Consider the following 26,798-nt stretch of genomic DNA (forward strand, 5'->3'; position numbering starts at 1 on the left):
TCAAATCTGCTGTTTATCACTAGTTTTGTTTAACTACAGATCTTCCACAGCCTACAGGAGCTCTGGTGAGCCACTAGTAGTTGGTACATGTATTATCAAACTTGGACCGAACATGCAGAGGCTTCAAAGCTCTGAGCTCCCTGTTAAGTTTTAGGGGAAAAAAAATTACGTCAAGCATTTTATAGAGGGCATAACCAATCTGAATAACTCCAAAAGATCATCACAAAAAACTAACAAACAACCCAATGAGGTTTTTTTCAAAGCCATGAGGGCAGATATTTAATAGAAAATACTAAGAGAGCATGTCCGGAGGGCCTGCATGAAATAGCATTAGTCTAGAACTCCTAAATTTTCAGGAAGTTTAATGGAACCCAGGGTCCTTGGGGCAGCCTCTGCTGGGATCTCTGTTGACTTGGAATTGAATAGCCAATTTATCGCCCCCAGAGGCGATCTCCCTACTGTAGACTGCTGGACTCGAATTGGCGTGTGAACATGTTGATCAAAGTTTTATTTTTTTTGTTTTGTTTTATTTTTTTGTTTTTGTGAGGATTGATTTTAGACAAATTTCATTAATAATATTTGACATAAGACAATCTTAACAGGATAATCTCATTTCTCTGTGTTCCTGCCTGGATTTTTAGGAGAAACTAATGTGAAAGCACCTGCAAATTCTGGCTGATAGTTCAGCTAAAAGTTCACTTCCTCCAACCACTTCAAATCCATTAAACCATGGATCCCTCCTTTCAGCAATGGAAAACTCAGATAACTTGGAAAACTGGCATCTGGTAAGTGCTTAAGAACAATAATTGTTGAGAATATAGATAATTATTTTGTCAAAGTTATAGATATCTTTCCTCTCAAAGAATCTAAAACTACTTTTATTATATAAAAACTACATAACAACATAACAAAAAGAATTTTGGAAAATAGCAAAAGGAAAGAAATCATTTATAATCTTGTTTGTGTAACAAAAGTGGTGCACTTTTTACTATTTGACTGTCAGCATTTTTTCATATGGTCATTTCCAGAGTCAAAGTGATAACACAGTAATTTTCTGTATTTCCAGTATCTCATGTTGTGATACTTCTATTATTATCATTTAAATAAATGTATATTTTTTTTATTGTGCTATTGCTAAATATAAGGTAATTTATTTCACTATTTCAAAGACTATTGCAAAGGATAGATAGGCCCTTAGCTTTTCCCATCTTTACTGGTTTTCCATTGGATATGTTACGACACAAAAATGGCGTTCTCCTACTCAGTGCACACAAACATGCCAATTAATGATGGCATCAGCTTTTGGGAAGAGAAATCAGCTTCATTTTGCGAGATTGATGTGCAGGAGACAGGGGCATGTGCCCTCAGATCTGTCTCCTCTATTCAGGATTTGGGGTGAAATGTAAGAGGTTAGGCAGGACAGTCTAGCATACAGAAATGCTGATGGGACAGGCTTTGATTGGTGGGCTTCAAGCATTTATGGTAAGGTTCTAAACATTTATGATGGGGTTCTAAACAAACATTTACGATAAGGTGGGGAAGAAACTTTAACACCAGATCTTCCTGAATGACGGACCCATTGCTTCTAATAAGAATCTGACTTTTTAAGTTCCGGTCATGTCTTGGTCCTTTGGTTCCCTGGGGAGGAGAATCTTTGTTTCCACAGTCATTTCAGGTCAAGACTTCTTCTTCTGCGCATATCTATCTATGTGACTTTGCAAATTTTCTGAAAGACAATTTCTTAGTCATTCTGTTGATAAGAGATGGAGTCTGTTTGAACTGACTCTAAAAGGGCCTGTGGTTACAGATATATTTACAGAAGTGAAATTATTAGGTTAACATGTGCAAAAATTTATATAATTAATTATATACATCACCAAATTATTTCAAAAATACGTTATACTTGATTCATCAGCAAAGTTCTGAAATCCAAATTTTGTAGAAATTTTACAAGTTCTGAAAATGACAAAGTTTTCTTTACTAATGTAATGGTAAATAATTATGCTTTGTCTTTTAATGTATTTCTTGAATTGCTATAGAAATGGAAAATATTTGTTATTATGAGTTATACTTTGTCTATGGTCATTCATAAGAGTAAGTGATGTGTATGTTTACCAGAAAGCAATAATAAAGATTCATAGTAAAAGTTTTGCACACATTACCTCATTTAATCTTTAAATAACCCAATGAAGATAGCATTTTTTTAAACTCATTTTATAAATATGGACACTCAGACTTAGGAAGTAAAGTTACACAGGTCAAACATGCTGCAAATTAAGTAATTCAAAATTATCCAAGGGTCTAGAGAACGGGATGGAAGGTGTGAGTGAGGACATGCAAACTGAATGAGAATAATTAATTTCCTGGAGTCCGAGAAGTCTCCTGACTAACTTTCATTGCTGCTGTTGTTGTTGTATTTGGCTTGTTTGTTAGTTTCATTGTTTTAAAATTCCTGAATACTCTACAATTATTTCTTGAAACTGAACTGTCACTTGATATTCTAAAGAGATCATCATACAAAATTCTCTTTGCCTTCGTTGGCAATGCTGTAACAATCTATAATAGCCTTCTAGGTGGCAGAAATCTTATGGGAGGGTTAAAAGTCAATGTAGTTATGAATTTTTGGTTGAGTAACTTGAGACCAAGCAGGTCAAGTGATTGGCCCAGTCTCAGTAAGTGGCAGAGTGATGACATTTTGTTACTTCACGTTTCCTTGCACTATCTTGCTACTGATTCTTCTTTGTATGGAAATGTTTTCTTTGATGATGAAGACATAACATCAGAGTCTATGGTAGGAATTAAATTTTATACTCTCTCCCAAGCAAGGTGTTACATTTTCCCATTATTCTAAGGCCTCACCTGTGCATTAAATCCTTGTGAAAAGGCAAGATGTGAGAGAGCAGTACATGCTTCAAAGGATAGAATTAACCCCATTCCTATTTGTAGTATGTGTCACATGGTCACATTAAAGGATTTTATTGTTTTGCAGATAAAGATTGTTTGAGGCATCCAATGTTCATCTTGAATTATTCATGAAATATCATTATTTATTCATTAGTTCCTGAGCAATCTTGCTTAGCCCAAGTACCTATACTCTTTTGTTTCCTCTATGAAGATGTGTTAGGATATTAGCCTAATATGAGATGCACTGTATTAAAGGGCAGCTTCTAATCATTTAACCTAGCGTGGACACTTAGAGGCAGGCCTCACTGGTAAGGAATTTAAAAGGAAATGAAGACATGGGATGCTAATTAAAAAAAAGTCAAATCTTTTTGCACTAATGGGCAATTGTTCAAATGCTAGTGTCTCACAATTAGTTGTGCTTATTTACAATGAGTCTCTGAAAGGACTCCAAGACTGAAGGAACTCAAAACATGAGTTTTGGACAATGAGAATATGCAAAAACCTTAGCCTAGAACATATCTAAATGTTCTCAAATAATGTTTTATCAACCTGTTGGCTTCAGAGTAGCATAGGAACTCCCTGGGGAGAATATAAAAGAGTTTTATGAAGGATGATATACCAAGACATGCTCTGTGTGAATGAGGAATTGAGGAGTGAGAAGGAAGAGGATAAAAACAGAAATACAGGAAATATGAGGTGGGCCGGGCCTCAAAAAGGTGCTTACCAGTTAGAAAATACCATTTATGAGAATAGGAATGACTTACGAATGACTCACACAAAACTAAGCAAATGAGATTATAACAAAAGAATCATATGATCTATTTCCCAAAGTAGTTACACCGGGATGACAGGCGTAAACTAAGACTGCATAAAGGAAATGAGGGCATGTCGTTATCCTAAATATAGCGAACTTAAATGAATATTTATAATGAACAGTATTTTTTATTTATTATACCACACTGGAATCTACTGAGAAATAATGTTCATTAGACTGCATTCAAAGTGAAAAGTCTAAAAAAAAAAAGAATAGCTGAAGGAACGCATGGATCATTTAGCCTGTGTAAACAGAGACAAAATAATCATGATAGTCATTTTTAACTAGTTGAAGGCCTATCACATTATCTATATATCATATTTGATATGGTGTCGTGTTTTAGGAAGTTTGAGTTTCCCTAAGTTGGAATCCCAGCTTGGCTGTTCATCATCTATATGATTTTAGGGAAGTTACTATCTCTGTGTCTCAGTTTTCTCATACTAAGGGAGTGACTTCTATAAGGCTATACATGTAGCCTTCTTCTCAAATTCTTCACTGCTAGCCATGTTGGAAAAATCATTATATAGAGAGAGGTGGTTAGAGCATCAGCCTCCCATTCTTGGTTCACAAGATGTCTCTGGGGCCTCTCTCTCTGATTACAGTTATCATCACACCTCTTTAAAGTTGGACACATTGCTCTTCCTTTACCATTTGATCCTATATGTAGGTACATAGTCTAGCTGATACTGGCTGGATATCTATACAAAACTTGAGTAAGGGGTAGATGTTAAAATAAGAAAGAGGGAATAACATGAAACAAGGTAATCTAGTTTTTAGGAAATCGGATATAGGTTCAACTTGGAGTCCTACGAAGGAAATTCTTGGTCTGCCTTCATTGGGCAAGTGCCATCTTTACCAAGCCTATGTCTATCTCTGGCAGTGTGCCGTCACCCTCTGAACTAAAAGGAAAGGTCATTCCTTCAATATATTATGAAGCAGAGTTTTATAAACTTTTCCAAGCAAGTATCCCTGATAGAAGGAGTGAGAGACTAATGGAACTGTGTGAGTGGGCCCATGAAGATTTGGGGGAGGGTAATGTGTGACAGTGTGTGGGTGTCTGCTTACGTGTTATCAGGCTGAAATGGTCTATCAAAAGCGTAATATTTCTTTGGATCTTCCTATCTTCTCTAAAATCCTTAAAAATATTACATGTACTCTATACCTATCTTGTTTTCAAATAAGTATAGTGATATAAAAATAATGAGTACAAAAAAAGTTGGTGATGGAGGAAGATGTGCAGTTTTTCCCAGGGAATCTCGTACACTTTATATTCCTTACAACGTGCATAACATCTGCCTAGTCAGTTAGGGCTGCCCTAATAGAATACCGTAGACTGGGGGGCTTGTAAAGAACAGTTCTCACAGTTCTGAAGGCTGGGAAGTTCAAGATCAAGACACAGAGAATTGGCGTCTGAAGAGAGTTCACATCTGGTTCATAGACAGTCCTCTTTTCCCTGTGTCTTCACATGGCGTAAGAGGTGAGGGAGCTCTCAAGGGTCTCTTTTATAGGGACACTAAGCACATTCATGAGGGCTCTCCCCTCACGACAAAATCACCTCCTAAAGACCCCACTTAAAAATCCCATCACAGGGCGCCTTAGGATTTAACATGTGAATTTGGGGGAACACAAAACCTTCAGCCTATAGCAATATGCCCAAGAGTTCTTTTAATTTAAACGTGCATCTAAGAGACAGGCATGTGCATTATTAGCAGGTAAAGAGGACAGAGAACCCACCTCCCAATTTTATAAACAAATGTATACACTACTTCATTGGAAAGTCTATTGAGGATAATATTATAGTCTAGAAAAATAAAAACTATTCATTGCAAAACACCAGAAATATTGAAAAAATTATTGCAGAAGAAAATAATCAAAAATAAAAAGGAAATCAAATTCAGAGAGACGCCCCTGCGAGGATGCTGTGGGTCTTCTACGAGGTGTGCGTGCAGCGCGGTGGAATGAGGTGAAGGGGCTTGGAAAAGATTTCTGGTCTCAACAACAATGGCAATTGAGTTTGAAGGACATAAAGAGTTAGGACATGAAGCTTTGGACCCACAAAGAAGAGAAATTCAACCCACCCTAGGAGAGAAATTGATCCCCAAATTTCCCATGTTGGATTAAAATATCAGTGAAAGGCTAGACTAGAAAATATTCATCCACAGTACAGGGAGAGGACAAGAATATATATTCCTTTGACCTTAGGCTCCAAGACAGAAAACAAGTTTTAACCTGGAGTCTGCCAAGTTATAACCTGGAAGTAAAACTAATATAAAAAGGGGATCCTGGCTGGTAACATCCCTTGGGCTGTTTTTGTTTTTTTTTTTTTGTTTTTTTTCCTGTATTTGTTTCCTAGGACTGTCGTAACAAAGTACCACAAACTGAGGGGCTTAAAGCAACAGAAATTTATTGTCTAACTGTTCTAGAGGCTAGAAGTCTGAAATCAAAGTGTTGACAGGGCCATGCTCCCTCTGAAACCTGCGGAGAAATCTTTCCTTCTCTCTTTCTGGCTTCTGGTGGTTTGCTGGCAATCATCAACACTCCCTGGCTGGCAGATGAATAACGCCAATCTCTGCTTTGTCAGCGCATAGCATTCTCCCTGCATGTCTCTGTCTTCACATGGCATTCTTTTCATAAGGACATCAGTCATTTCGGATTAGGGCCCTCCGTGCTCTACTATGATCTTATCTTAACTAATTAGTTCTGAGATGACCCTATTTCCAAAGAAGGCCGTATTCTGTGGTACTGCAGGTTAGAACTTCAACACATCCTTTTTTGCAGGGTGCACAATTCAACTCATAACAGGCTCCAAGGAGAAGTAAAAGCAAAATCTCTCCCAAGTTACGTATTTTCCAGCTAAGCTACCTTGCATTCCTATAAATAAAGCCCTTTTAGGATGAGCTCATTAAAAAAAAGTTACAATAGGAAACAATTCATGCTGAGCAAATATAAGCAGACCACTTGGGTCTCTACTCCATTAAACTGTGACTCCCTGTCTCCGTCTGCCTGTCTTCTCCAATCTTTTGGGCAGAAGTTTGCCCCGTGCTCCTCCTTCTCTCTTACAATCTAAGAAGAGCTGTTGATTTTTCAGTCTGTACAGCTTTTTACTTGTTGTTAAGGACAGATTAGGGAGTGGAGTCAATAAAGATCACCTTCTGCACCAGTTCCCCAGGGACCAGACAGGTCAAAGTTCACAACCCAAGTATTTTAAGAACAAAGTCTGTATTAGACACCTGGCACGAGCAAGCTGCACTGGGAACATGGGTTGATTTCAGTACTGCTAGGGAATGAAAGATGGTAGGCAGATGAGCACAAATGCAATGGTCTTATCAAAATGAACCATTTTTTTCTTCATTGAGCAGTTCTCTGATTGCTCTAGTTCTGGATTCAATTTCAGAGTTACAAAAAATCAATTCTGTCTGTCTTTGCCAGCTTATGGTTATTTCAGTGGAGGAACTGAATCTTTGCCCTATTCTACCATATTTTGTGACATCATTCACGATATTGGTTTTGATTTACTCTCTTAGGAAGGGGAAGGGTCTCGACAGTTTCAGAGGTTTCCATCTGGCCTTTCCTACTATGATTATGCTTCCACAACAGATCAGTGGTCCAATATATGATTGTAGTAACTAATAACTGTATCAGTTCTAATTAAGCGTTGAAGGGTTACAGGAATACCACCACATAGAGTGGTGGATCCAGTGGGTTTACTGGGAGAAGGACTTACTGTAGTCTAGTGTGGGTACTGGGAATCAGAACTCTATTTATCATCTACCTTCTATAGTCCTCCATTCTAGGGAGGCTGTGATAATTCTTTGGGTCTCCAGATATCAGTGTCAACTCAGAACCTATGTTCAGTAATCCTTGAAATGTCTGGATGTTCCCGTTTCTCAGTGTATAGTTACCCAAACAAATAGCTGTAGGCTCTTTTGGGGAAGGATGGGGAAATTATCATTTTATATACCTGTCATGGTATTGCAGTTTCTTCCTTCTAGAGATCCAGTGGGCTCTGGATATGAAAATTGGTTCATCTCTAGGAACTGAGCAAAGGACCATGACTTTTAATTCAGGAGATTGACCATGCTCTCCTCATCCTCCATTCTTGTTTTGTTTTTGTTTGTGCTTTTTTATTATAGATGTCAGGAAGCACCCTTGTTGGTCACCTGTCTGCTTTTCCCTCGATGTTCTATGGTCCTTTTGCATAACTCCATGTGAGTCAAGCCTCGTTGGATGCCTCTACAACCTTTCCAGTCTTTACATTAATTGAGTCCTCCTGGCTCTTGGTAGTTAAGCACAATTACTTCCCCTCTATTGCTTTGGGGATCCCATCAAATCTCCATGGATGGTAACAAGCATAGCATTACCTGACTGCCTCTCTAACCACCCTTCCCTGCAGAGAACCATCAACAAACTTATTAGTGATGCTGGCACCTCTCTTATCATCATATTCTTTATGAATACCATGGTCAATTTTGCATCCATTACGTCTTCCCATTGAACATAACCCTTTGGTGGATCTTCTGGCCTTATATAATATATTCATTCTAGCATGCCCACTTCCTCCAGCCTATTTATTATTTCTTTTACCATCTGCCAGGGTTACTCAGGCATTTCCACTTCACTAAAAGTTGGTCATTATTTTTCCAAGATCATAAGAACAACTTTAAGGGCAAGTTTGCACTCATCCTGTGGGATTTTCGCCAATGTATTAAATTCTGTGATCTGCAAAAGTGTCCTAATTCAATGAAATCTTGCTGGCCTAGTCTTATGTTTTGATACTCTTGGTTATGTAGCCTCAAAAATCCAAACTTAGGAGTACTTCCTTCACTTCTGACAATACATGATGCCAGCTAAATCTTGCAATTTTTTAGAGGTAGAGTCTCTATCCTCTCTTATCAAGTGCAGCACATCCCCAGCCAAATTCGGCTGGGATTTAACCCCAGCTTTCTGCCTGGCAGCCATGAGAGCAGATAGGAACAGCTCCTGAGGGAACAGCTTTTCTCTGTGAGAGAGAGACTTCTGCAGGACCTTCCAGCACAGCTAAGTGCTAAGTCATCCTAAGGAAGGGTGAATCATTTCTGCAAGCCTGCAGGGTCCAGGGAAGTTGCAGAGTCAACATCTTTAGGGATATCCAGACTGATACTTACACATCATATTTCGGGATATCAGATTTCCCTCACCCTTCACGTAACAGATCTGCTTTGCTGAGCAGTGAAATGTCTCTAGCACACTATAGCTCTTACAATATAGGTCTTCAGTCTGCTGCTCATCTATGTCAGCCCTTTCATTGCAGGAGATGGTGTTCTCTATGACTTTTACACTAACTCCTTGTTAAGAGGTCTTGGTCTCTCATTGTCCTCTGAAGGACTTCAATACAATGTAGCAGTAACCAGCCAACTCGGCTATCTTTGTAGGCATTGTTAATTCCATGTTTTTCAACTTTCCACAACTTTATACCTACCATTGCATTCCCTTCATAGGGAGATTCTCCCATATTACCATTGATGAAACTTTTAGCAGTTGACCCACCACATTTTTCTAGGTAACATGCATGCCCTACCTATGAACCAAGATGCCATCCTACACGTTGGGCAGTAAATGAGTCATTACTAACTCCCAATCTTGTAGTCTTTTCTCAGATTACCCCAATCACAGTACCACTTGTGTCAACTTAGATCTTCCAAGAAGGAGACATCAAGATGACATTAAACACAGAAGATTTTCACTAGAAGAAAGCTCTGTGAGAGAAAACATGGATGAAATTAGGAAAGGCCGGGAAATCTAGCACACTACAATGCAATTCTCATCCTGAGTGAAGGAGAGAGAAAGAAGGTTGGATGGAAGCATCAAATAATGCCAGGGAGTTTACAAATGGTTTAACAAGGCTTCCAGGAAGAGTTTTAGCCAAAATCTACCATCAGAGGACTCTCCTATTTCCAGGATTGGTCCAGTGTTATTATTGTATTCCTACTATGCTTGGTCATTGGCTAGTAAGAACCTGTGGCCTATGTGAAGCCTGGCCTTGTTGCAAATGAGGGAATGAATTTCAGGGTGAAGCAGTTGAAGCTTTAGAGAATAATGTTCCCTGAGAGTTTGAGGTCTGTAGGCAGTCTTATGGCTGCCACACTATATAATGTATCCTCAGTTCAAGTCTAGCAATTTGTTTTTAAAATTGATCAGGTTGGATTTATCATAAAGATATGAGACTATTTTAGTTCTAGATTATCTACTAACATAGCTAATTAAATTAATAAATTAAAGAAATCAAGAAAGAATTTCCTTTTATTCATAAAGGATGAGATTGTTTATACAGATTATTAGACTAAGAAATTTTAATAATTTTCTATTATGTCTACAATCAAAAATTAAAATTGTTCCTTTAGACAAAAAGCAATTCAAAATTGTAATTTAAACACATATAAAATTTTCAAAGTAATTAAAATATAAATAAGAAATAAATACTAGAAAAAATATTTGAGAACTTTTATAAAAATTTTATGAATTTATTAAAAGATAAGAAGAAGACCTAAATAAGTAGAGAGGAAAATCAGGTTCATGAATGGGAAAAGTTCATCATTTTTAAATTCCTCAAATTAATCTCTAAATTCAATGTAATTCCAATGAAAATTGCAGCAAAACTTTTTATGAACATAGGGGAGCTAATTATAAATTTTATGTAAAAAAGAATAGGGTTATGAATAATGAAACAAATTTTGAAGAGAAATGAAAGTGAAGAGATTTGCTCTATTCAGTTATAAAATATATTTGTAAATCTATGGTATAAAGAGATTGTGGAATTTGTGTAGAGATACAGAAACAGATTAATGAATCAGAACAGAAAGTCACATATATATAGAAACTTTAAAAATGAGAGGAGATCTTCTACTTCTGGCTAAGAAGTAGTAGCAGGGACTGGATTTATCCTCTGTGCCTAAAACATCAATAACCCTGAAAAATATAGAGTCATGCATCACTTAACAATGGGGATACATTCTGAAAAATGCATTGTCAAGTGATTTTGTCATTGTGTGAACATCACAGAGTGTACTTACACAAATCAAGATGGTATAGCCTAGTACACTCCTAGGCTATATGGTACTAATCTTTTGGTAGCACCATCGTATACATAATCTGTCATTGACTGAAATACCATTGTGCAGCACATTACTGTATGAGAAAATCATTTTCAGACTTTAGGCAGTAGAGGACATTGATCTTTGAGAGAGGGAAAAAAAACAAGGTAAGCCCTTTGATTGCCCATACTTACTGCCCAGAGAAAATATCTAAGCCAAAGAGACAGCAGGAGAAAGGAGACCTTGGTTGAGCTTAATTGTCTCCTTGATTTGAAGAACTAATATTGTAAGTCCCCAGAAGCCAAAGAAGCCTGAATTCATAGGTTAGAGGACAAAAAGGAGAGAGGCACACAAAGATAGACTTCTATAGGTCTGTAGAAAGTCACTCTCAAGTCTTTAGCTGAGTACTGATCAGAATTTCTGAACAGAAATTTCCTGAGGCCCCAGAAATATCCATCTAAAAAGATTGGAGGGAACAATCCCTGGGGCTGACAAGGGACCAGGACTAGTTTGTGTTTTCCATCAGCCAGAATGAAAAAACCTTGTAATTGATGAAAAACTAGGGAGTGTACTTATGTATCTGCCTTAATAGTGTCTCAAGTTTATCCCTAGAGTCTAGGCTGCCCTGATGATAATCCTAACAGCAAACTTAAAGGAAAAGTCTTAGAAGGAGCAAACTGTTTTCAAATAACTGCACACAAAGAAAAAACCTAAGAATGTTTGTAAGAATACAAAATTATCCAGCACTCAACAACCTAAACTCACAATATCCAGCATCAAATGAAAAATTTCCAAGTATGCAAAAAAACAGAAGAATATGACCCATGGTAAAGAGAAAAAGTTATTCTGGGCCCAGCTCTGTGACCGAGTGGTTAAGTTTGTGCATTCTGCTGCAGCGGCCCGGGGTTCGGATCCTGGGTGCAGACATGGCACTGCTCGTCAGGCCACGTTGAGGTGGCATCCCACATCCCACAACTAGAAGGACCTGCAACTAAGATATACAACTGTGTACAGAGAGGGGTTGGAGAGATAAAGCAGAAAAAAAAGAAGAGAGAAAAAGTTATTCAATAGAAATTCATTAAATAGTAAGCAAGGACATTAAAATAAATTGTGTGAGTTGTATATTCCAAATGTTCAAGAAGGTAAAGATTGATTACGTTAAATTCTGACATGAAAGATATACAAAACATACCCAAGTCAAATTTCTAGAGATAAAAACTAAAATGACTGAGATGCACAGCACAGAAATGAGATTAACAGCAGATTAGACTTGCAAGAGAAAAGATTAATAAACCTGAAGACATAACAGTGGAAAATGTCCAAAATGAAACCACAGATAAAAGGGACTAAAAATAAATGAACAAATCATAATGAGCTGTGGGAGAACTTCAAGCAGCTTAATACACATCTCATTGGTTTCCCTGAGGATACAATAACAATTTGGTTGCCCAGGGGCAGAGTGGGCAAGGATCATCTAATGATCTAAAGGGAGAGATTACAAAGCAACATGAAGAATCTTGGGGTGACAGGTTCTTTCTCTTGATTGTAGTGATGATTTTATGAGTCCATATATATGCAAAAGCTTATCAGTTTATACAATTTAAATATGTACATTTTATTGCATTTCCTTAATATCTTAATAAAACTGAAAACTTCGCGGAGAATAAAGGGTCTATTGATTCTGGGACACATTGACATAAGGGAAATAAAGTTTACTCACTACCTTATATTGTGTACAAAAATAAATACTAGATATACTTAAGATCTAAGTTTGAAAAGTAAAATGTGTACATAAAGAGCAAGATATCTTTAGGGCTACATGGTAGAGATCAATTTTTTAATGAGACGTAAAAAGTGAGAACCATAATAGTGAAAGATTGGTACACTGAGTTATATGAAAATAAAATATCCTATGCATCAAAAAACTTCATCAGAAAGTGAAAAAATAGGCTGCCCAAAAACTATTTACAGTTGAGAGGATTAATGTATAGAATAAATAGGTAACTTCTTTCCAACCAATAAGAAAAAAAATTTTAGAAAAAATTTTAAATCAAATATTATTAAATCAAGTACTAAAATAGTTGATTCATAGTAGACAAAATTACATTTCCAACAAATATAGAAAAGATCTTCAACCTCAGTGGCAATCAAGAAACTGTAACTTTAAAATAACAGTGAGATTCCAGTTGTATTTCAATAAGTGAAAAAAAGTGAAAAATCTGAATGTTACAGATTATGAAAAAAATTTAGGATAACTATAACTGACATTATTATACATTGCTACTGGGAGTGAAAGTTGTTTAAACACTTTGCAAAGAAATTTGTTGATATCTATTACATTCAAAAATTCATAATACAATTACTTTAGAAATTCCACACCTAGTCTTACGTCATAGAGAAAAGCTCATGCTTAATTTATCAGAAGAAACTTATTAGAACGATTACTACAGGGGCTGGCCCTGTGGCACAGCAGTTAAGTGCACACATTCCGTTTCGGCAGCCTGGGGTTCACCGGTCTGGATCCCGAGTGCGGACATGGCACTGCTTGGTAAATCATGCTGTGGCAGGTGTCCCACATATAAAGTAGAGGAAGATGGGCACAGATGTTAGCTCAGGGCCAGTCTTCCTCAGCAAAAAGAGGAGGATTGGCAGCAGATGTTAGCTCAGGGCTAATCTTCCTCAAAAAAAAAAAAGGTTACTCCACTAAGGTTTATAATAGAGAAAAAATGGAGAAAACTCAATGTCCATCAGCAAGAAATAGATTTTAAAATTGGGTTTATTTATACAATAAAATATCATACAATAAAACAAATAGTGAACTAGTTATGTATATCAACTGGGATGTCTCAAACACATAAGTGACATAAGGATATATAAGCAAAATAACAAGTAAATAATAATCTATATTTCCCTTTTATTTTTTGGAAGATATTTTTGCTAGGTATAAGATTTTGGCTTGATGGTTTTTTCATTTTGGTACTTTAAATAGCAATTCATTGTCTTTGGGTTTGCATACTTTCTGAGAAGAAGTCAGCTGTATTTCTTATTTTCATATTCTGTCTGGCTAGTTACAAGATATTTCTTTTTATCTTTTCTTTTTATCATCAATTTGAAAATTTGAATATTATGTGTCAAAGAGTGTCTATGTGTGTCTTTCTATTTATTCTGCTTGGGTTTCCCTGAGCTTCTTGGTTCTGTGGTTTAATATCTTTCATTATTGTTGGATTTCTTAGCTGTTATCTCTCAAAACTTTCTTCTTCCATGTTCTTTCTCGTCTCTCCTGTGGGGCTCTAATTCGATGTGTGTTAGACTATTGATATTGTATTACAACTGTGTATGCTCTTCTTTTTTAGTTTTTCATGTCAGTACAACTTTTGGATGCTCTCTTTTATTTTTTCTTTGTGATTAAGTTTCAATAATTTTTTTTTGTCTAATTTTCCATTGTGATACTTTAACTGTTTTGAGGATGAATTCTTTGATGGAATTTTTCACTACTGTTGTCTTTTCCTTTCATATCTGTCATTTTCATTTAACTCTTCTATTTTTCATCTCTCTGTTGAAATTCCCCATTTGTTTCCGCATATTGCCCATTTTTTCTACTGGATCCTTTAACATATTAATCATGGTTATTTTACATCTTAGCCCAATAATATCTCGATCATATCTATGTCTGTCTCATTTTCTACCTGTCTTTTTTCACCATGGATGAATTTTTCTTTCCTCTTTTGGCTCGTAATTTTTGATTGAATTTGGTCATAATGTATAAAACAGTAGAGACTGAGGAGGAAAATAGTATTTATGCCTCAAAATGGGCATATTTCTTCTTTCAGGCTGTTAGTATGGGGTGTTAGCTGGTTTCTGTATTTATCTATCTATCTATCTATTTATTTTTCTATGACTACCTTCAGGACACAATAGGCCTCAAATTTCTTTAGTAGTGAGATTTTATTGGCTGAACTTAGAGTGGGAGCTGCAGAGTCAAAAGGATTTTTTCATTTTCTTCCTCCACCCTCAGATTTCATCCTGACCTATGTGCTTGTGCCACAGATGTGGTCTCTCCACTCTCTTGCCCTTCTCCTGCTGATACACTGCTGCTGCTTGTTACTAGATGGATAGCTCAGCTGATGGTGAGGGGCAGAAGGTTTTGTTTGGTGCCATCGTTCACCCTCATTCTTAGGCAGGCCCCGTGTTCTCATGCCTCAAAAGGGTGGTTTTATATTTTGAAATATACAACATAACAGTATACGTTGTTTGTTGACACATACATATATCCTGATGTGTGTAGCCATATGTGTGATAGATTAATACTAAATACAGGATTGTGGTGTACTTTTGAAGAAAGAGGATGGAGAAAATATTTGAGCAAGGGACACAGAAATATCAATAATATATATAATTTATTATTTCCTAAGCTCATTACTTGTTACAAGAACATTATTATTTTATTATATTTTTATGCTTATTTTATGTGAATATTATGCCCAGAAAATTTATATTTAATAAGATAAAAATCCTTAACTTAGCTTGATATTTTATTCTGATTAGCTTTATTTTTACTTTCTGCAAGGATAGCCATCCATTAGGCAGACACAATACTTCTTTGCAAAGACTACTCAGATTTTTGTAATGTGAGATTAGTAGAATATAAATAAAACAAAACATCTTAACCATCTTCAAGAAGAATTACTTTACAAATACTTATGATTGTATTAAATTGAGTTCCATTAATTGAGTGGGAATCATAATCACCACCAAAAAAAAAATAAAGGAGATGAGTTATGACTAGTTGAAAGCACTATTTGGAATACAAAAATTAGACCAATCTAAAGGCTATATACATTTGAAGAAGAATGACCTTGAAAATTATCCCTAGCCAAGTTAGAATCTCAGATTGCCACTTGCTGGTTGCATAAACTTGGGCAAGCTAATTAACTCTAAGTTTTTCTTTCCTCAAATGTAAAATAAAGATAATATACCTACCTTGAAAGAAGGATTAGATAAACAGGGCACTTAGTGTGCTTAACTTTTTACTTTGCACAGACTAAAAAGAAGAATAAGTCATCAACTATTCTGTGATTTTTAGGAAGGTCACTTCCCTTTTATATGCCTCAGTTTCCTTCTTTCCAACTAACCATAATAACACTTTCCACCAATCTAAAGATTAGAAAAAGAATAAAACAAGATAGCATGTAAAACTGGCTCAAAAAAGGTATGCTACTACCCAAAGTTGTTATTACAGTGATTGCAAGTTTGCTTTTTTTCAGACAAATGAGTTCTAGAATGGAAAGACACTAAATTGAGAGAGATTAGAGGCTTACCATTCTTCAGTGGTGAGGTAAGCACATAATGGTGTGCTTAATCAGTCCAAAGGAAACAGAGCTGTGGACAAAAATTTTTAAAAAATAATAACACAAAAACTAAAAAAAGGGCAAAATAACAGAAGTTTGGTGTTTTGTTGTTTTTATTGCGTTTTAATTTTAATTTCATGATTTGAGATTTTGTGAACAGGATTTACATCTTTTTCATTTGAATGGCAGTATGATTTGTAAACAGGTCCGTAATAAATATAAGCCATGGACCAGATAATTGTGTGCATGGAGCTGTGAAGTATAGTAGGGACAGTTCAAATATACTGCAAACTTACAATTTTTGAGCTTCAGGAAAAGTTTTGGTTGTATGGACTCAGTAATAGATATAATTTAGAAGGAATATAAATGTAAATATAAATCCTCTAGACTTTTAATAAATTAATACTTATTAAGAATCTGTGATAATTTTCCAATCTTATAAACATTTCCATTATATTTACTCCCAACAATATTTAAAGTCTATCCCACAAGACTTTTTTTCTTTTTCCCATTTAAAACACTGAAATTATTCTTACAAATCCAAATTAGTGTACTTAGAGAGTTTACATATTTTGTGTGTCTTGTTTGATGTTTGGCAGTTGTCCACCAGTAGCTATTCTGACAAATCGCAATTCCATTCCATGCAAGATTTTTAATGGTGGTGCTGAAAGAGTTTCATAAGGCACGTTGAGAGAATTGTTTTCATTTTCTCAAAATATAAAAAAAATGAAGACATACTTGCAATTTCACAAGATGATCGTATTGGTCATAACATGAGCTCATAGTTTCTCCTAAATGCAAACAATACATGTAATGACTGACTTGGATACCATTTTTAAAGAAGAGATAACATTTAATTGAACCTAGATCCAATTTCAAGCCAATCTGACTTATCCCACTGCAGAAAAAGCCTAACTCTTGAGGGGAAGAATTTAGTTTAATTATCTACCACTTATGTCAGGGGAAAATTATTATGAAAAATTTGAAACTGTTTCTAAAGTTCACCATGAGGCTACAGTTGTAACAGGAAGAAAGCATTAGTGACTTGAAGCTCAACTTACTTAGTTTTCATTTTAGTGAGAATATGTGCTGAAAGTTGAGACATTTGTTACCCTTTCAACAAAATAACTGAGGCGCTGGCTTTTTGACCCTATTTGTACCCGTAGGTGGAAAGAAGAAAAATGATTTCAAATCAGAGCTCCAACATGTAAGCGTGTTTTCCTCCTTTCCCTTTTTGGTTAGTGGCCCTCAGGCATCAAAAGCATAAGGTATCTTGGCCTCTTCTTTTCACAGCATGAAGTCAGTAAAGCTTTCAACAATCTCCTGTGCTTAATAGCTTTCTTTTCCATACATATATATATGTATTTTCCCAAGCCCCAAAGCAGCCATTAAAAGTCACCATCATCTATCCAGTTATAGAAGCAACACAGAAAAAGAGCTGAAGAGAACTGTTAGTCATTGGCATGGAGCCAGGAATTCAAGCCTGATTTTCAGCATCTATTTCTTGAATTAAAGAGATATGTCCCAAAGTAATTGCAGCTTAAGAAACCCTCTCAAGCCAACATATATATGAATGAATAAGGAGAGAAGAAAAGACATGTGAAATGAATTAAGAACTAACTTGATTCTCATATTTTAAAGGCCCTTCAACAATGAGAATGAAATTTCAAAGCTCCTTTGTCCAAGATGTGTACACCTTTCAAATTAAAGTTTCACAGTATTGCAGGATTTGTCTACACCACTACAGAACAGAGTAAGCATGATGATTTACAGTAAGCTCTTTAACTGACTTCAAGCTGGCTAGATAGCAGCTCTTTAAGATGAGTCTAACTTACCATCCCTTGAGCATAGGATAAAATGGACTAAGGTTGACAAAGGGTCCCTTCAATATTCCTCAGATTTCCTAAAGGTTCATGCTTCTGCAGTAAATCTAGGTGTATTTGCTATCAAATATGTGCTTTTTTTAGTGCTGAATTTATATTCTCTCAAAATATGCCTCATTTGGTCTCCACTGTCTTTGAAGTCCATTTGTTCCAGAGCATCATATGCCAGATGTGATCTTATTGTGCTTTATTTTGTTTTGTTTGTGTATGTAAGTACATAAATGTGTGTGTATGTATGTTTTATTGGTCCTTCCACTACCAACCACATATAGCACTGTCTCCAGCATAAGAGAAACAAGGTACTTCAAAACCAAGTCCATTTATAGCTATTTTCCTTGTTCTAAAAAGTCCAACCATATTATTTGTTATAAGAAAAATAAAGTAATTAATTTTAAACTAGGTACTTCTGTATTAAAGATCAGTTCCTTGCTGGGTCCTGCCTGGTGGTGCAGCAGTTAAGTTCACACGTTCTGCTTTGGCGACCTGGGGTCTGCCCATTCGGATCCCGGGTACAGACCTAGCACGACTTGGCAAGCCATGCTGTGCAGGCATCCCACATATAAAGTAGAGAAAGAAGGGCACAGATGTTAGCTCAGGGCCAGTCTTCCTCTGCAAAAAGAGGAGAACTGGCAGCAGATGTTAGCTCAGGGCTAATCCTCCTCAAAAAAAAAAAAAAAAAAGATCAGTTCCTTGCCAAGGGATCCATGCTAGTCTATAAGAGACCTAAGATTGTCCAGTCCTCTGAGAAGTACCATTGCCCATTTTTAACCAGTATGTACCAGTGCCTAGTTCTATTGTCAGTGTCTTTTTCATACTGATTGTTCAATATTGTGATTAACCTCTTAGAAATACTCATCTCTTTCTACTATTCCCAATCCTTGAAAAGCTCTGGAAATTACTAGATTACTACTTTGTTATTCCAAATATCCCTGGCCCATTTGACACTAGACTGGCCCAGAATCAAATATATTTGTTTATTGGCACAAACTGGGAGTTTTATTTAATATTTCATCCACGTGGTGACATTTAACAACAATTAGTAAATATCACAAAAGAGAAAATCAGGCAAAAGGATGGAAAATTATCAAGTAGACCATTTTTTAAATATATCCCCCAAATAGGTACAAACTTTTATACTCCAGGGAATGTAACTTCATCACATCTAATTACTCAGGCACAACTTCTCATATCTCCCCACATGACATTTGGGTCATACAAAAGAATGCCGATTTAATGGCAATCTGAACTATTTCTGAGCTATGACCTTAAGAAAGGGTACACTACAAGATTTTCATACTCTTGGTCACATGCTTTATTCTTCCTGTGTAACATTAGGGTTGGGTTTCCGGTGGAGTATATAAACTATGACATTTTTAAAAGAAGAACAAAACTCCACATGTAGTGAGGCAATTTTCTTCTCAACTACTTTCTTATCACTAAATATATGTTTTAACCCACTATGAAATTTAATTGAAACAGTCTAAATATTTCTTAATTGAAATATTTCTTTAATTGAAAATACTTCATTGCATGAAATAACCTTAAATTTACAGAATATTTTCATGTATTGAATCTGTCACTTGATAATAAAAGAGAAGCAGGAAATCAATTTGATAAACACAGATTCATGCATACAGAATGATGTCTATAAAGCTAATTTCTCCTTAGAAGCTATAGCTAAAAAGTAAACTTTTCTACTGTATTTATTATAAAGCCATTATTGTAAATTGCTCAATTTAACTCTTCTTTGTAAAGGTCTCACTTAAATTTTTTTTAACAAATGTCAAAAATGAAATAAACCCAGATCACTATGTAGAAATAAATCTAAGATCAAGAAACAACTCATTAAATTCTGAATTCCTGTTTGCCTCAGATGCAGTAAGTTATCTCCAATATGTGTGTTCCATTGCTCCCCACAAAGTTATACAATAAAAAAGACTGCAAGCAACTAAATTCTAGTTTTGTTCTTTTAAACGACACATTGCAAGCACATGTTTTGAAGGCAATGAGCTTGAGGTAGGGTGAAAAGAAATTAGAACAATTCCCTGGAACCAACATTTCTTGTATTTCAACCCTAATTTATAAAGTTAGCGAGTCTTCTTCTCACGGAATTGGCATCCAAACAGCAGGTTAAAAGTTCACGGAAGGAACAAAGTTTAGGCAAAAATTGGAAGGCAGTCAAAAGAAGAATGAAGAAGAGAAGAAGGTGAAATAGAAAAGTCTAAGAGAAAGAATGTTCTGAAATATATTGCACACACTTAGAACTAGACTAAAAACCTTCAAAAAAGAAAAGAAAATGAGGTCATTTGCCATTGTTCTCCATGGAGAACATTGTTGATGGAGATTCCTCAGATGAATATCAAAAGGTATCATTTTTATTCAATACGCCCTCTGATGTTAACACGAAAAGTCACCTCCCCTAAATAACATTTTTAAAGTAATTACATTGGTTCATTCAATTAGGGGATGAAATGACCATTTTTTTGGTTTTGAAGAGGACAGGCTAAAAATAAAACACTAATCTTTCTAAGTATTCTTTACATAGAAAAATACACGTGAGTTTTGGTAAATGTAAACTAATAATCTATATTTTATCCTAAAATTAGGTATCAGCAAAACTCCCTGTTCCTTAACCAGAAATAGTTTCTTTGCTTGTTCTCCTGGGTTGCTCCTGGCTCCTCCTCTTTGCTGTGCCTTAATGGTGGGTCTTGACCACCTGAAAAGGGAGCAGAGGGCAGCACCATGAGGAGGAAATTCAGCCTGTGTGAGAGTTAACTGGCCCCAACCCGTGAACACAGCGAGTCAAAGGAAATGAGCTGTATGTGAAGAAGGGCTCTAAAGCATTGTGACTGACTTTGAATAATAATTCAAATTTAATACATCCAGATCTGTGTTACCTTCTTAAAAAGTGTATTTACACATTTTTTCCAATTATCTTGCTATTGTTCAAATATTCCAGTATTTTTTTAAGGAATTGAGATAAAAATTAATGCCAGAAACTATAGTCTAAGGGAATTGCGATAATGGGCACTATTTTAACTTCTCTTTTCAGATAAAGAGACTGAGACTCCAGGAGGTTAAAACCTATGATTTCTCCACCCTATAATGCTGAGTAACTGGGGACAAAACCAAGCTGTGTGACAGAAAAAGAGCAAGAGAAAAAGTGATAAATGAGATCTATAAACTTCAGTTACAAATGAAGTTATAAGCATTTTTTTGTAACCTATGGTTGTACTAAGTACACTTAAAATATCTATATTGAAGGTTCATCTTGTAAACTTTGTAAAATCTGTGTATCTTTTAAAAAATCATTATTACTACTTTATCATCACAACTATTCAATAATCAACATGGCAAGAATCATACATTTTTACTGTCTCCATAAATTAAATGTAACAAATCTTCATGAAGTAAAAAAAACAACTTGATTAATGTTTCTCCTCTTACATATTATACCTTTTGTTTAAAATTCAGGTCAATATTTTTTATTCAAGAATACAATGAATCTAATTTTTAGGCAACATTATTAGCGTAACTTCCATAGACAGTTTCGAATATTGTTTCTGCTCACTGTAAACCCGGGACCGTCAAGGAAGCAATCCTGAGAGTATTGTCTGAATTTCTGACTTGAAAAATAGAAAGATACTTTCCACATCATCCCTGCCTCTTTTATCCCATTGTCTTAGAAAACAGTAGTTGCTGGGATTATATTCATGTATTTTAAAGGAAAATCAGGTACTGAAATGTCTGTTTGCTTGCCTGGACACATTGGTTCACTGTCTTCACATCTCTGAGTGGGCCCTCGATACAGATTGACCTGAAGTGAATTAAACTTCAACATGGAATAAGGTGTTTTCAGCAAGTGAAAAAATTCTGTAAATTTCAAGGCACTGGACATAACGAAGTACCTTATGTGATCTGAAAGCAATCAGGGTATTACAGAGACCTTCATCTAGGTATGAGGAAAACAGTCAAATTTGATACTAAACTTTTTAAGTTCAGGACTAGGAGGTTTTTAGTTCCAGGATACCAAGCACTCTGAAATGACCTGGGCTTTAGCAAAGCCAAAATAACGCACACGCCATCCAGAAACCTAAGAGTCACAGATTTCCAAGACTTTAGAGTCAATAGATGGTATGAGAATGCTTTATTTAATTACATAGAAACTTCACTTTGGAAGTTTCTCAGAATGTAATATGCAGACTACAGACACTAGGAAAAAACTTACATTAAATATTCTTTTCATTATTAGGAAGTTGAAATTTATTATTTATGAATGCAAAATGATATTTACTCATGCTCAAGAGTTCATTGATTATTATCATGGTTATCTGCAAGCTGTTTTCCACTGTAACAGAGATGGCCTTTTTGCCAGTGATTCTCCAAATAACCGGAAATCTGGTCTTCATAAGACAGAAAAATAAAACACGTGACAGATATTAAGGCTGTATCTCAGATTCATTGACCCAGTATAAGAAAAAAGCTTTTTATAGGCATGGGCAAATGTGGCCTAGAGGCCATGTCTTTGTGATTTGGAGAGTGACAGGGTCTTGCATTCATGTAAATTCCGGAGAGGGTTACCTTCTATTTACCTCAGTCTCTGTCTGATAGAAGTGTCCACTGCCTGTTGGTGCCGATGAGTCCATTCCAACAGAGCAGAACCCTGCCTGGTCTTTTTGTGCCATCCTCTCACCTTCTGTGCTATGTCGGACAATGTTCTGCAGGTATTCATAATGTTTGCATGGCCAATTTTTTCAGAAGTGGGCGGCCAGGTCCTTCTTCCCAGTCTATCTTAGTCTGGAAGCTCCACTGGATTTGGAGAGACATCCATTTGCGACATATGTTGTCATGGGTTTTAAAAACTGTCCCTCATGGGTGACCCTGCTTGTATTTGAAACACCAGTGGCATAGCTTTCAGCATCACAGCAACATGCAGCCTCCATAGGATGACAACTGACAGACAGGTGGTGTGGTTCCCTGACTGGAAAATGAATTTCAGTCATGGCGACGAGAGCCCCAAATCAACCACTAGACCACCAGGGCTGGCTGTCCACTGCTTAGAAAGATCCAAATGTACGGGGCCAATATTTACTTCTGATGTGCTGAGAGGTGAGGAATTACAAAGCTTGTCCCAGGTGGAAGCAATTTGAGTTTTCCAGACATTCAAACTCAGTGTTAAGCTCTTTATAGGTGACTATCTTCGGCCACCTGAATATTTCGTCCTGTTAATAAGGTGAAGCACTTTGATTTTTTTTTTTTTTGGCAGTTCAAGATTTAAGTTTATTTGGTCAGTAAAATAACATTCAGCTCCATTACAAGAATTATAATAATCATTTCATGTAACATCCTTCATAGTTAGAAGTTAAATTTTGTTAAAGTAAACTAAATTAGAAAAATGTTTATTGTCCAAATAACTGAAATATCTCAATAATTGCTACACATTTTTATAAGCATATTTTTTTAAAAGGGTAAAATTTGGTATTCTGGAAAGAATAATAAACCATAATAACCATTGAAAAATGGTTTGTTTCAGAAAACAATTTCTTCTGTTTACTTAACTGCCTAAATATCTATAAATGTTTTTGGAGATGTCAGATTAACTAGATAGCTACAGACTAAAATAAAAATGCCTACCACTAGAAAATAAAGAAGGAAGAAGCTAGTGTGCCTTGTCTCATATTCCACACTTTCTCTTGAATGCCTGCTTCCACATGATGATCATTATGATTCATCGCCTTCTCAACATGCAAACTGATTTCAGATTCTCAGTTTTTCCAGATAAATTTGTAAAATTATAAAAAAGAAAAGAGGAGGGCGTGGACTTACATTGAATAAACTAGAATTCTATTTTGCTGGTATGTCCATGGAAATTTACATTAACTTGGAGAAAGATCCATTTGTGACATATGTTGGAGGATGGAGTAAAGATTAGAAAAGACTTCATGTTTTAGACTAAGCGAATGACATATTTCCTAGTTATAGGCCATTATTAATTTCCTTGATCTTGATCCATACAGAAGGAAACTTCGATCTAAAACAATGTTTAAAAAACATTCACATCCAATACAAATGTAGTGAAGTAAGTTGAACACTCAGTGTAAGGAAAGCTTACACTGACAAATACCATTGAAACTCCAGATGAGCAAGGCATCAAAGTAACTAAAGCATTTATAAAGATTTTATTGAAAAGAAATCACTTTATCATATACTCAAATGTACACATGATTTTCTCACAGAGAAATTTTCCTTGGTCTTCTGTAGTTTTTTATAGAGTATCTCCTGCCCTCTTTAGTCCAGATTTTATAACTACATTTAGCAAGGAGATCTAACGCTACAGCATAATCCTGACTTCAGCTTCTCTATTACTTGGTGAAAATAGGTCATTATTAGCCGTTTCTGGCAGGAACAGTTGACAGGAAACAGGACAGGAAATGATATAATGATTCCAGAATTGTATATTTCCTCTATGCCCTGCTGTTTGGGGAATGACCTTACAGTTAACCAGGAAATTGGGACTTGGTACTGAACCTCAGACACTCATACGATGGAATTCCTTTTTCCTGTCCCTTGGTGCTCTTCACTTAAAGAAATAGGTTAAAATTCTAAGACCAATAGAGATAAAGATAAATTTAAAAAAGAAAATATTTGTCTGTCAAATTATACATATTTCTAGATTTTTGAGCAGACTGTTCAAATGATGCATTAATATCCAGTTAGCTAACACAAACAGAGCGTATGTACTGCCTAAATATTAAAACAACAAACTTCAAATGCTTCAATATTTATGGAATTTAACTATTTTCTCATGAAAATGCGACTTTGATGCTATTTATTATTAAATACATAGTTTTTTATTTACAGTTAAATCACAGTGTTTTAAAACTGCTTTTTAAGATGTGTGTTTTTATATGCCACATAATGATAGATTACATTAATATGTAGTCCATTGTTCATTTTTTCTCTAAGATGGAATATATCTCCTGGATGAAATATACCCAATAAAAATGACATGCCTAAAACTCACACAAACACATAGGCACAGGGATACATAACATAAAACGTAAACTCCTCATTTAAAATTTTATGCAAATACAGTGTCAATAAATTCCATTTATACTTTTATGTTGTTTAAAGTTACTTTATAGCTTTAAAAATAGATATCCAATTCAGGACATCACGTAAGACAATTAATCTCTCCAGAAATAAAAAGCACAGAACCAATCACAGGAAGTCCGATGCTCACAGTGTAATCTAAACCTTTTTTGTTACTCTAGCGTGTTATTAAGCCCTTTAATATTTTAAAATACTTAACTATTTTATTTACATTCTCTTAGTCATTAACTTCAACCTGTTTCAAATTTATGTCACTGGAGGATTGAGAATAACAAAGCTGTACAAATTTAACAATTAGCCTTACTATGTAATTGCTTAGAATAAACATCCTGATTAGTCAAATCACTATTAAATTTTAATCAACGTGAGTGGGTGTTTCTATTTTTCATTGAGGATTCCACATAGATTTTCTAAGCAACTCGTTTTTGGACATGAAGTTGATATGTTTTGTCTCTTCATATTGTGCCTAATGGATCGTATCTCAATCTTACATAATGCACTGTTAGTGACTAGTCAAAGATATTTTTCTTTAATATGAGTTTTCTCTTTATGCTGTTAATGACATTTTTCTTTTCTAAATTTATTTCTTTTCTCTTGATGTTTAAACAAATAAAGGTGTGCATGGATATTAAAATGTGACAGTTTGTTATAATGACATTTTCAAGAAATAGAATTTAATCTCATGCAAATATTTTGTGTTATTTTAGGTAAAAAACATCATTTTCTAAAAAAGAGTAATGCTAATTATTTGGAAGATAAGCATTTATCTTTGAAAAAGAAAGAATGCTATGATTTCATCCACACAAAATACAATATCAGAAGATAAGAGATAATATCTAACAATTCCAAAAATTCAAAAAGCAAGTGATTTTTTTTCCAGGAAGATTCATTCCATTAAAAAGGTATATGACTATAGGGTTTTTTTTTCCTGGTTTGACAATCTTCCTATCAGAAACAATCAATAAGCATTAAATAGCATTTTCTGCGTTTAATATTCTGCAGACATCATTTCCGTGGATTTCTTTAATGTGAGGTCTTCAGGTGTTTTGAGATGAATAACTCATTTCCTATCTGTTCTCTTATGCCATCATTGTGAGAGCATTACCCCTGCAGTCAAATGTTTAGAACTACTCAATCTCTTTTAGCATTCTCTGCTAATTCAATCTAGTCTACCAGGGGACAGGTAGAATGGCTTGTGCAGTAACGGGCTCTATTACAAATACAATCAATTCTGTGAAACAACAGGTTTCATTTTTTTCAGAAATGTATTTGGTTAGAAGACTGAAATAAAATAATACATCCACAAACATTACATTTATGAAAATGAATAAAATATTTTATCCCAATCACAAGAATCATATTTTCTAAATGCAGTCTTGGTATTTTCCTTGCCTTTTATAACTCAGCCAGTTCTGACTGTGGCATTACTTTGAAATATCAGAATAAAGCACTATTGAAATGATGTTCTGCTCCTTTGTTACTCAACATACAGTTTGTGCTCCAGAATTTCCATTTAGTCTGTTTTTCTTAATTAAATAATTATTCTGCTTTTTGAAAAATTGTAATTTTAATATGCAACTGCGTAAATCTTCAGATTACTAAATGTAGTTCCACTGTAATTTACTATTTCTAAGAAACATTTGCATGGGAACAATAGAGATCTCAT

General features: G+C 35.2%; 1 long non-coding RNA gene across 1 annotated transcript; it reads left to right on the forward strand.

Moving 5' to 3' along the window:
- The first annotated feature begins 641 nt into the window (after positions 1 to 641).
- LOC138918763 (uncharacterized) lies at positions 642 to 26,594 on the forward strand. Its single transcript, XR_011428486.1, has 2 exons — positions 642 to 785; positions 21,072 to 26,594. It is a non-coding gene; the product is annotated as an uncharacterized lncRNA (long non-coding RNA).
- Positions 26,595 to 26,798: the final 204 nt, after the last annotated feature.

This window comes from Equus caballus, chromosome 18 (genome assembly GCF_041296265.1).
Source record: "Equus caballus isolate H_3958 breed thoroughbred chromosome 18, TB-T2T, whole genome shotgun sequence".
In the NCBI taxonomy this organism is placed as follows: Eukaryota; Metazoa; Chordata; class Mammalia; order Perissodactyla; family Equidae; genus Equus; species Equus caballus.